Below are 12,573 nucleotides of genomic sequence, written 5' to 3' on the forward strand. Positions count from 1 at the left end.
TTCACCCAAATGCATTCTGCTTTGTTGTCTTCTCACTCCTGAACCAAGGAACATTTGTATGTGTTTTTGACATACAGGACACCACTACCACTGTTCTCCCAACACTGTCCTTCTAAAACAGTGTAACCCTCAATGTTGATATTTCAATCATTCTACCTTGTGTTGATACTACAGGTCTGTGTAGTACCCCAGAAATGGGGGAGGAGGTGTGGGGTCACACCCCCTCTCTGTGGAACATACACGAGAGCTTTCTTAATTCACTTGCATATTAGCAGGGATCCTGGTAGAGCTCCATATACGTAGTGAGCTCTGAGCTCAGCAGTGCTTGAATTGGCTCTGGTCAGAGCCACCTCTTTCACGCAGCTCTGGAGCCCAGGGGGTGAATGCTTCCACTGTTTGCTGCTCCTCCCCCCGCCCCCACTGAGTTCAGTGACAGAGGGGAAAAAAAGGGAATGAGTAGTGATGACATTCATCCCTTGGGCTTTGGAGCTGTGTGAAAGTAGTGGTTCTGGTTAGAGCCCATGCTGAAATGCCATTGAATTCAGAGGGCTCACTGTCAGCATGGCTCTTACTGGAACTTCACATGCACATGCACATGCTGGTGAACTCATGCTGGTGATCAGCTGTTCATACAGGCTTTCTGGGCCACATCTGACCTGCAGGCTGCAGGTTGAGCATCACTAATCTGAAGCATTCCTAATGTTGGGGCTTATCACAACTAACCTGGTTTATTTTCTGGAAAAGGACTTCCATGCTAATTAGCAATTTCAGTTTAATATTGCAGATTTATTCAGTAGTGGATTCCTTTGCTCCACCACGGAAACTTCATTTTTGACTTGAAATTCCTGGAGTTGCTTACAGAATATCACAAAGAGGCCAAGAAGAAAATTTGTTCTTTAGTATCAGGCTCTGTCAGCCTACTTTACAGCATCTTTTCTTTTACATCTTAAGGTGTTTTGGTACAAGTGAATATCATTATTATACTTCAGATAAGCTTTTGTGCTTAGACCAACAGATGTGAGTGCAAATAGGAATGATGCAACTAAAGTAAAAAGGCATCTTTTTAAGAATTCTGATTTACCAGAATTAAACACTGCTCATACACTGCCTAGCACAAAGGTAAACCCAGACAAAGAGCTCATATTATATATATTTTTGTATCCTGATATACCTCCCTTGTATTTCATAATACCCAAAATATGATTATTCATGAGATTTCTAACATTTCTAAGTCTGTCTTCCCAGTCTACAGACTAGGTAGGGATATCCTGAATCTAATGTTTTACATTCTTTGTCAAACTATTGCATTATTTGTGCAGAGAGGACAGTAGAGATGGCAATCTATTTGTTTTAATGAGTTGAAAATCACAATAGTCTAATCACATCGAAAAATGTAATAGAGCCTTGTGGCAAATGTTTACTGCATCTCTCTCACATGAAAAGGGAATATTTTATTACAACCACAACCATTATGTTTAAAATGATCAAGAGGGCAGGAAAATTTATTTCTTTCAAATGTAATTGCTGTACCAGAAGTTTAAAGTTCAGTCAAAAAGTAGATTAGGGTGACATTCACTTCTGTTATGAAGAAATGTACACTGGGATTTTATGCAGATAGTGGCTCATTATTAACAATAGTAAGATAAAAACTTGATGTTGAATGACTTCTACTTAGTATGGAAGTGACACAGGAAAGCCTTGCACTGTTCTTAAGAAAAATAAATATTATCATCAGATTTCTTATTTTACCAGTAGACATTGAATTGAAAGCTTAAGGAATCTTCTGTTGTTAATTGTTAAGTACGGAAGAGTTGCAAGGTATGCTAAAATAACATAAGACTTAATTTTTCTGTTACTATAACAGATTTGACTCTACTTTGAAAGCTAGGATCCCTACCCATGTCCGGTTTCTCTTTTTAAGTAAATGTTAAGACTAGTATGAAAGCTGTTATAGGAAAACTTTTAAAAATTAAAAACACATCCTTTCTTTGAAACAGAACAACCTGAAAGTTTCAAAGTTGCACTGAAATTTGTCTTTATAAGGTGGTTAAGAATAAGATATCAAGCTTAGTTTATGCCTTTGAGGATAACAGAAGTGCCCTGTTAAAGCAACATTTGACTTTCCAGTGGGAGAGGGTTTTTAATGCTAGTGATCTTATGGTACAGAATTACATTACAACTATTTTTCCCCAAGAAGGGACACTTTAGCAAACCATTTGCTGCACTATTATTTCATTTTGTATCTGTTTGATTACGTTGATATTTGCTTATCAAATGTAAGAATTTTGTTGTGTTTAAGTAATTATTTATGAGACAAATGCAACCAAAGTATTGATTAAACTGTCCTCAGGTCCTATCACTGTAGGATATGAAGACCTAGTTTATACCATATCAGTCCGGCAAAACTTTTGACTTCAACTTTTTGAAACGTTCCTTGCCTCTGTATTACTGTTGTGTTAAGTTTACCTGTCACATAGACTGGCTTTGAATTACTAACTTAATATGATTTCAGTTTGAGAGAGTTTGAAAGGGGCTTTTTGGCTTTAGTGCCAAAACTGATATGTTGAAGATCATTTTAGAAGCTGTGTGACTACTTTTGCCTTTCTGAAGGCTATATTATTGTTGATTTGTAAGAATATTTGGTTCCTATTTCATGTAATCTAAGGACTGATGTATGGCAGTAATTTAGATAGTGAGTACCATGTGTGCCCCTGGTATTCTACCACTTTCATCTATTTTCTTTCTATTGGAGTACTTCTATTAAAGTGAGAACTGTGTCCACCACCCTTAATAATTTACTACTGACAACATTTTGGAAATAGCTAAGATTAGATCTGGATTGCAGAGATTCCATCAAGAATTACTTTGCAAAGAGAACTGAACAGAGGCAATAGTAGATGAATCCCATTTGGGACACTTGTACTTTCCAGTCAAAGATACTTGAAAAGACAATTTGTCTCGCTGTTACACTGCTATCTTTCCTCTATATAACATGTACAAGCTGCCGTATATATTTTTTTGTCCACAAGTTTCAGGCTTACATAAATTAATGTGAATAAACAGAAAAAATATATTCTTTGGTATTTGCGACTGTAGTTTGAGATGCAGTGAATGTGAAGATGTTATCATGAGAATAAGGATGTTTCCAGTATCATTCTTTACCTGACATTAGGTATATTATGCCTAACATCAGTGCTTTGAAAAGCCACAGTTTCCTGTGGTAGTGTAGGAAGGAGTTATTTCAGGTGTAGAACTTCTCAGAGAATGAGTTACCTTGTAAAGACAAAAACAGGTTTTATGATTTGTATTGTCAATCTTTTGGCTTGCTAGCTGCTTTATACATCCCCTTCCTTTGTTAATGTGTATTATAAAATTTTCTTTAGGTTCAAAACTTTCATTTTTACCAAGGACCTAGTGTTAAAAAAATACTTGAATAACAAATAAATCTTTTGATCTGCCACTGGTTACCTTTTGTTAACTCATTACTTGTTAGTGTGCCAATTTTCATTTTATGATGACAAACAGCATCCAAATATAAATGTACTTGAGTTTAAGCTCAAATTATGCCAATTCTGTGTTTTGATTTGTTAATCTTTCATACTATTTTCAGATATTCTTGCTGCACTTGGAATATCTGGGTATCACCAAGATAATATCTCATATTTACAGATCAGTTAAAAAAGGGAACAATGATTTGTATGCATATTTTTCACAGCTTTAATGAACAAGCCATGATATTCATCACAGGCTGCTAATTCTTTGGCATTCTGAGCTAAAGCTATAGAATGGTCTTTCCCATAAAACATATTCTCTCCTGTTCTTTTCTAAACGCATCATAAATTGAAGTAGTAGACTAGCTATTAGGATGAGGTAGAGAATAAAGGGTGTTTTTCTCTGACAGCTACTGAAAGATGGCTGCCTTATCTTTTCCTTAATTTTGTCTGCGTGGAAGGGAATGGTCACTTTTTTCTCATCTCCCTAGATGAACTGCAAGATGCTGATCTCTTTCCGTTCTGACCCTCGAGAGTACTTCAGATCTAAAACCAGGCAGGTGACATTCAGCATTGTTGACACTAGACTTGTTGAAATAATTACAGCATAGGGATCAGATTAATAGAAAATACACATTTCCAGTAAATTATGCTGACCTATTTGCTGTATGTTCAGGTTGCACATCTCGTCATTTTTGAAAGCTAGATAAGCTTTTATGATAAATAATAAATTTTTAAATTTTGTGTTTAGGTCCTTGGACATGAAGAAATTCCCCCTCCCCACTTTCCCCTGCTAGTACGAAAGAAGTGTTGAGGAACTTTGTATTTCAGAGGTCTTTATAACTCCCAAGTGAATAACATTTCATCCTAATCAGAGAGGAGCAGTTGAAATAAAACTGTTGCCTAAGCTCCACAGTCATGTTTTAAATGCTGGTAAGGAAATTACTGTGTTCCTAAAGACAGGTTCAGGTCTTTTGTTGCAATGATATATTTTTAGTGTGGGCCATCAAAGGAAATGCTAGAGTTGTAATCTGTACTGGCCAGAAAAGGCAAAAGACAGCTGACTGATTGAAAAGTACATGTTTTTGCATTTTTTTTTTCTTAGTTTGAAATTATGACATTTCTGGACTGAATCTTGATAGAGTGGTGGGTTTAGAAATTCTCTTACATCTCCTAATTGAATCCATAGCACCATCACAAGACACTCACGGAAGTCTGTATTTCTCAGCATATTGGTAGTCTTACATGCCGCTTGTACATGTTACAAGGGTTTAGCCCCCTAAATTGAAATGGTGGGTTTTTAATTGCGATGATTAATAACCCACCGTTTCAATTTAAGGTCCCGTCCCTCCTCCTCCCCCCCCCATTAAGCCTGCCCTCCTCTCCTGAAGCTGGGGAGTGAGCTGCTGGTGGGCCAAGTGGCCTCTGAGCTGCGGGGGACCCCGGTCCTTTCCTCTGCAGCGGCAGTGCCCCCAGGACCACCTGGGTGGCTGCTAGCAGACAGATGCTGCCCAGGAGGCACTGCTGCTGTGAAGGGAAGGTCCAGAGCCCCCTACAGCTCAGGGCCTACCAGCAGCTCACCCTCCAGCCATGGGAGAGGTGGGGAGGCTCTGCAGGGGGAAAAAAAAGGGATCAGGCCCCTCACTGCTTTTTTTTTTTTTTTTCTTTTTCTTCTCAAAAGAGTCTGCCCATGTGAGCTGCCTCTGGGCCATGCAGAGGGGCCTTAAGCTGCAGAGGGGCCCAGTCCTTCACTCCATGGTGGCAGTGCCCCCCAGGGTCACCTGGGTGGGATGGTAGCTGCACGGGTGCTGCCCCAGCTTGCAGGCAGCATCCTCTGGATCCAACTTCTTTGAACCTGTGTGGGGAGCAGCACCCAGTGGGCTTCCAGAGCACAAGCTCGGGGAAGAGTTGGATGCCGTGGGTCCTGCCTGTGAGCCAGGGCAGCACCCACACAGCTAGCACCTAGCCCACTGACTGGGGATGTCGCCACTGCAAAAGGAAGGACTGGCCTGCCTGCAGCTCAGGGGCTGCATGGCCTGGCAGCAGCTTGCGTAGACAGGTTCCGCTGAGGGGGGGAAAAAAAAGCAACAAGAGGCTTGATCCTTCTTTTTTCCCCGCAGAGCCTGCCCATCTCTTCCACGGCTGGGCGTGAGCTGATGGTGGGCCATGAGCTGTGGGGGGCCCTGGACATCCCTCTCTAGTGGCAGTGTTCCCCTGGGACCACCTGCCCAAGTGTCTGGTGAGCAGGTGCTGCCCCAGCCTGCAGGCAGTACCCAGCCTGATCCAACTGTTCCCTGAGCAAGCTAAGGCAGCACCTGCCTGCTAGTAGTCCACCTGGGTGGCCCCAAGGGGTACTGCTGCTGTGGATGGAAGGACCAGGGCCCTCCACAGCTCAGGAACTGCTCATCCCACTGGCAGCTTGACCCCCCCAGCCATGGGAGATGTGGGCAGGCTCCATGGGGGAAAAAAAAAAAAAAGGATTGGGCCCCTCACTGCTTCTGCTTTCAGCCTGTCTCTTCTGCAGTGGGAGGGGGAGGAGTGGTGAGCTGTTAAAGGCTGTAACATTACATACAGCTATGTTGCAGATTAAACTACGTGAGGATGTGGTTTAGTTTGCGATGCAGCAAACTCATTTAAATTGTAAAAATAACCCTGTACGTGTATAGCGTGACACAATTAAACTCTAAAAATGGCCAATTTTCATCACATGTACAAGTGCACACAGACTCTCACATTTTTGTTCAGTTTATGTGGATAATGACAACAGAGTGATCAGCGGATGATGTTGATTCATGTAAAATGAACTGGTGGCCTGAATATAATTTTTAATGGGATTGTGTCCACGTCACAATTGGCACCTTTGGCAGTGTCAACAAAAGTCAGGAATGACTGTGATTTTGATTGGATTGCATACTTTGTGCTTGGTAATTCATGATACAGTAAGACCGGGCACCATTATAAAGGAACTCAAAACAGACTAGTGAAACAATATACATCAATGTGATCAGCAGGGATCTTGGTTTTCTCTAATTAAAAAAAAAAACAAAACCCAATTTTCGGATTTAAAAAAGTAACCCCAAATTAACATTTTTCTGTAATTTAAAATGAAACACCACTCATATATATATGATGATGTTTCATTTTAATCATAGAAATGTTGATTTTGGGTTACTATTTTTAAATCCAAAAATTGGGGATTTTTTTTATCAGAGAGAACCAGAATCGCTGGTGATCAGAGGATGGCAAGCATCCCAAGTGTCTTAGCCTGGTCACTTTTTTTATTCCCTGTTAGGTTATGTTAGTGACACAGATTTCCCAGAAATACTGTATTTTAGGAAGTGTTTGACGTATGAGAAAGTAGAAACCTATCTGTAGGTTAATGGAGGCGTTCCAGATGCATGCAGCCTGACTGCTTGCAATGACTTTAGTGGAAATGGTAAATGATTTCCTCCTTGTGTCCTGAAGGCACATTGTGGGCACAGCAGAAAGAATGCTTGAATAAATTACTAAAGGGCCAGTTGTGTACCTAAATACTGTCCATAATGCAGAATAAATTTGGATATTTTGGAGTCAGGCCGCAGCAGATGGAACTGTCGTCTATTAGTGCGCAAGATGTTTTCCCACATCCAAGAAGCTCTGCTAGGTGCAGTACCCAAAATGTTGCCTTTTTTGCTCCCACCTCTCCCCACCCCTGAACTATCCCACAGCCAATATCTATTCTCTGAAACTTACTGTCAACTTGGGGTGTGATGCATGTAACTACTGAACCATTTGCAAATGTCACTGATAAAGAATGGGTTCATAATTGCGTGTGAAATATGGTGGCTCCAACACCAGGGGTGGGAGTGAGCACCTAGCCCAGCATGTATTGCATTGGGTGAATAACAGGGGGGCTTGCACCCATGCTTTAGAGATCCCAGGATGTGGATGACCACTGGTTGGGGAGGTTCTCACTTTTTTGATTTCCCCTGTCTTTTAAACATGAACTTAATAAACTTCAATAGCATTCAGTTGACCAAAGTCTGCAGTATGCTCATCTGACGCGTGCGGGGAGGGGCAATGTTTGGGCCCATGCTTTTGGGTTCCTACAGCCTGAAGATTCAAGATGCAGATGAGTAGGGATTGAGAACATAGTTGGCTGTTACAAAGAAAGAATAGCTTTTATTGAACAAACAGCTCAAGGGAGCTCATTTATAAAAAGTTCCAAAAAAGGAAAGAAAGGGGGCTGCATATGAGTTGTAGCAGTGGGGAGGGATTAGGAGTGGGGAAGGGTTGAGGAACAATGCAGTGTTGGGTGCCAGGAGGATTGACTGGAGCAGTGTCACACACTGCTTGGTATCTGTACATAATGCTGAGCCAGTTCACAGTAAAGCTATATGTCTGCTTCAGTTTTAAAGCATGTTTAAACCTGTCCAAGTGTTATGTTGTGACCATATCCTCAGGCAATAGTTTTGAGGTAGAGGCAACTTCTCTTTGACTGACTTCAGGTCTTGTCTTGCAAGGTGCATAGGTATGTTCTACACCAGCTGCTTATATTGCTTCCTAGAAAAAGAAATGAAGAGGTATTGTATGATCATTATTTTCAATCAGTGTTTACTGAAATATGAAAACGTGTGAATTTCTGCTGTTAGGTGAATTTTGTTTTTAGGAGGTGGGTGGTTTCCTCTGGTTGTATATATTTTTGGAGGGATCATCAAGTTAAATTTGTTTTGTGTTCTTTCATTAGTTAGGAAGAAGAGAAATGTGAACTCATTAGCCATGACTGAAGGTTTTAGAGAGCACTGATGGTAGGATCTAGCAAATTAAAATTTATGCCTGAGGCATAGTTCTGTTTCACTGGACCCCAAATTCTCCGTTCTCCTTTTGCAAACATTTGCTTGACATTTACAAATATCTGTTATAGAAAATGTAAGTTTTAGAAGCCAAAATCAGGTGAATTTTATGATGGTATTGGAAGCAAGTGTGTTTTTAAAGAGTACAGCCATTTAAATCTAGAAAAGTTTTTTTTTCCCCTATAACATAGAGAATAAATATTTGTCAGGGACTGTCTGTGTTTTTTGGAGTAAGTCTATTCTTTCTTATCAAAATAGTATATATATTTTATACTGTGCTCCTTGCCTTTGTTAGAGTTCTTCCACATAAAATCATAAATGAGACAATAAACAGCACTCACGTGAAGTCTCCTATACTTTCTTTTATCAAAAGGGGGAAAGATTATATAAGGTTGTTCTTAAATTTGTGAAAAAGCTGTATTTTGGCTGTTTGGGAAAGTCAGGGCAAAGAAATAACTTTTTCATATGGATCATCATGTAATTGAAACTCCTGGTCATTCTTAGATTCATTTATGGGAATGAAGGCTTCTTTTTGCCAGCAAATTTTTCCTTTTTTCCCCTTAAAGTAGAATTGTTGACCGAAATGCTAAGCATCTAATTCTTTTAAATACAATACATAAGCAGTATTCAGATGCTGTACTGCCATGGTTAAATAACACATCTGAGGGTTATGAATTGTTTGAAGATTGATTTATCTAAGACCATAGATGGTAAAAAAACAAAACAAAACTGTGCAGTTTAATGTCACTTTTCAAGGGTCTCACCTTGTGTTTTTTCTAACCTTTTTTCTCTTTACTCCTACAATCTGTAATAGCCTAAATGTGGATTATATCTCATCTCAAATCCTTTTCCAAACCCCTCATTAAATTCTGATGCCAGAGGATAAGGAGTCTGAAACATTGATGGTTGTTACGTACCTCCTTAACTTGCAGGCCTGTAGGACATCGCCTACCGGCTGACTTGAGAGACTAATTCTGATTAGAGGTCTACACACCCACGTTCTCTCCTGCCACGACTTGGTGTTTAGGGGAGTTGATTCAGTACCTGGATATGTAGGTTCAATTAGTCGTCCCACGAGGTCCTTCGTTCTTGAGGGCTCCTCCACCCTTACACCCTCACCCATTCCACCAGTATCTGATCGGCCGCTTGGTCCTTCCCCATGGCTTCCATCCAAAGAAGAAAAAAACCAAAAAAAATACAAAATGAAGCACTCCTGGCCTGAATTATTGTTCTGACTCCTTTTGGCAGAAAACAAGCAAAAATGACGTCTGTGAGGTCAGTTCCTCTTTTTTTTCCGCTACTGTCTCTGTGGTGGCTCTCCACGTGCCTCTTATTGGGGTCATCACGATTCCCCTCATTCCACTAAGTCCATCCATGACAAAAATGTTGCTTGCGCCCCTTTTAGGGTCTTTAAGGTACCAGTTTTCTAGAGTGCCCCTCTATTAGAGGCTTTATGGTACCTGTCTTTGCCAGGCCCCACTGGCTCCTGGTGTGGTAACAGGCAGTTCCAAGTACTGCCGGGTCAACAGTCCTCTCTCTAAGTTCCCTCTGGGGAGCTCGCTCTCTGGAGGAGTCTCCTACCAGCTCTCGACGTTGTTCTCAGGGTTCTCTGCAGCGTGGCTCAGCTCGATCCTCCTCCTTCTGGTTCCACATTCCCCCCTCTTGCCTGTTCTGAGCTCCTCTTTATACTGGAGTTGGAGTTCCCAGCCCCTCTCCTTCAGAAACACCTGGGTAAGGAGGGTTTCTGCTGGGTCCTTTGGGGCTGTGGGTCTGGGGCTACTGACCCTATGTTTAGCCCTTGCTCCTTTGCGCCCTGTGACTCACTTTTTCTCACAATGGTACCTACGGACATTTAGGTCCCCGTTCTAACTCATGGTGTTTTACATAAAGCACCATGAGTTAGAACACTTCCCTGACCCAACAGATGTTTTCTTGTTGGGTTGGGGTGTGGGGACTGGAGCCTGCCTGCACCAGCCCTGGCCAGCAGGCAGGGGTGCTCCAGTAGCCTCTAATGAGGCTGCCAACCTGCCTTTCTCCCTAGCTGCCCCCCCACCAGCTCCGGGGCTGTCAGTGAGGGTGGGAGAGTGGCAGCATAAAGCCGCCAGCTGGTTTGAATGGCCAGAGCTGGGGGGGGACAGGGTGTAATGGAGCCCCTTCACCTCACTGGTCCCCCCTCTGATACCCCAGCTGGGGTAGTGGGGGGAGTCGGGCCAGGCCCACAAGGTGAGGGGCTCCATTCCACCATGCCCCACTCCCAGCTCTGGCCATTCAACGCAGCTGGCAGCTGTATGCTACCACTCTCAAGAGGCCTGGGTGGGGAGTGAGGGAAGGGAGTCTCTCCTTTGCCTTGTGGGCCTGGCTGGGGAGGGGCCCCTGAGGTAAGGGGGCTCTGTTCCATCTTGGCGCCTCTCAGCTCTGGCCATTCAAACCAGCTGGCAGCTCTGTGCTGTTGCTCCCCCACCCTCTCCTTCCCCTGCTGACAGCCCCATGGCCAGCAGGAGCATCAGCCACAAAGTGGGAAAAACAAAAGTTCCCTAAGGTGCTCTGATTTAGAGCACCTTAATTTAATACCTCATTTGACCAGGGTTAATTTTTAGTGTGAGAGGCCATTTAAAAAGTGGTCTGCAGCCATGCACGTGTTAAGTCATGGTGGTAGAGTGCTTTCAGGGGCCCAATCATGTGAAAATTGTAACTTGTGTAAGCACCCTAAATGAAACTGTACAATTATATGAAAAAACATTCCAGTAAAGAAATTTCTAACAAACTTTTAGTAGTTTCTATGTCATATCTTCTGTTGCTTGGAAAAAATACTGAGAAATAGCATTGGTAGTTCAGTTTTTCACAAAATTGATTGCCTGAATGGTAAGCCTATACATAAATACTCTGAGATGAAAAGTTCAGCTAAACTGAGTTAACAATAATGAAACAGATAGGTATGGAGTGGACAAGTGTATTTGATATGAATCAACATATTCTGTTTTATTTACTTGTTTTTTGCATGCATTTATCATTAGAATATTTGAGTACTTCACAAATGGTAATAAACTTATCTTTATTGACTAAATAATTTGCCCAAGTTCATGTGGGAAGTCACTGATGGAACAGAAATTCAGCCAAGATCTGTCACAGTCTAGCCTAATGTTGTAACTACAGGACCAAATTTCCTTTCCCACCTTCTTATTGCTAGTAGTTATCCTGAAGCATAAAGTAAGGCAGATGTGGTAAATTATTTTTATCGATGGAGAAAAACACTGCAGAGGACAGGTATAGGCAGCCCTAGAACATATATATGTGCTCTGACATGTTCTAATTAGAATGCTTCAGTTTCACTGCAGCATCACGTGTATTAATCTCCTGTGCATCTAAAAATGGCTGGCATGCTTTAACTAAACTTTGTTGAATGAGGTTTAGATAAAAACATGCTGCAGCCATTTTTAAATGTGTGGGGGCTTAATACATATGATGCTGCAGCATTTTAAGTAGAGCAGTTGCCTCAAAACCATGTGCTTAGAGGTGGGGGGGCATCTTAAATGCCTCCCCACTCAAGCATGTGTATAGGCAGTCTAGGTGCTTATAATGTAATCTGTGATCAAGTGACTTTTTACACCCAAGTAGTCTTGTGCACTGTGATCTCGCTCAGTATAGTTCAGAGATTGGCAAAATATGGCCTGCAAGCTTTATCTGGACTGCCAATTGATCCTATCCTTCCAGGAGCCTGAGGAGAGAAGGCTGAGCCCTGCCCTATGCTTCTCTGCTGTATTACAGCTGGGTCCAGGCTGGCCTGGACTGCACTGTACAGTGTGCAGACTCCTGCACCCTTCCATATTTATCCCCCCCACACCGAGCTTCCTACTGGTGCTGCAGCTGTGCAGCCCTGGTACCATACCAGCGGAGGGGAGAGGGGGTTCAGCTTAGGGCAGCCATCCCCAACTTTCCTGGTGTGCTGTGGCAGCAGCAATAGATCATTACTGCAGGCAGGTGGGACAGCTAGTTGGTACACTGCATTGTGCCCTGTGTCTTGTGGGCCCAGCTGCTGGTGGCCATGATTCCAGGATAGCTTAGTGCCAAAAGGAACCTGGGCAAGGAGGGATGGATGGATGGATATGAGAGGTTGAAGGAGTCCGCGTGGTGCCCAGCCTGGCCCTGGCTGCAGCAGAGTGGAGCGACAGGGGTCATAGTCCTCCCTCCTTAGACTCTCATCAGTGGCCAGTGGGCCAGATAGGATCAATTGCCCCCCCCCCCCCCCCCCC

The sequence above is a fragment of the Gavialis gangeticus genome, unplaced genomic scaffold (assembly GCF_001723915.1).
Source record: "Gavialis gangeticus isolate Ggan-Ray unplaced genomic scaffold, GavGan_comp1, whole genome shotgun sequence".
Classification (NCBI taxonomy): domain Eukaryota; kingdom Metazoa; phylum Chordata; order Crocodylia; family Gavialidae; genus Gavialis; species Gavialis gangeticus.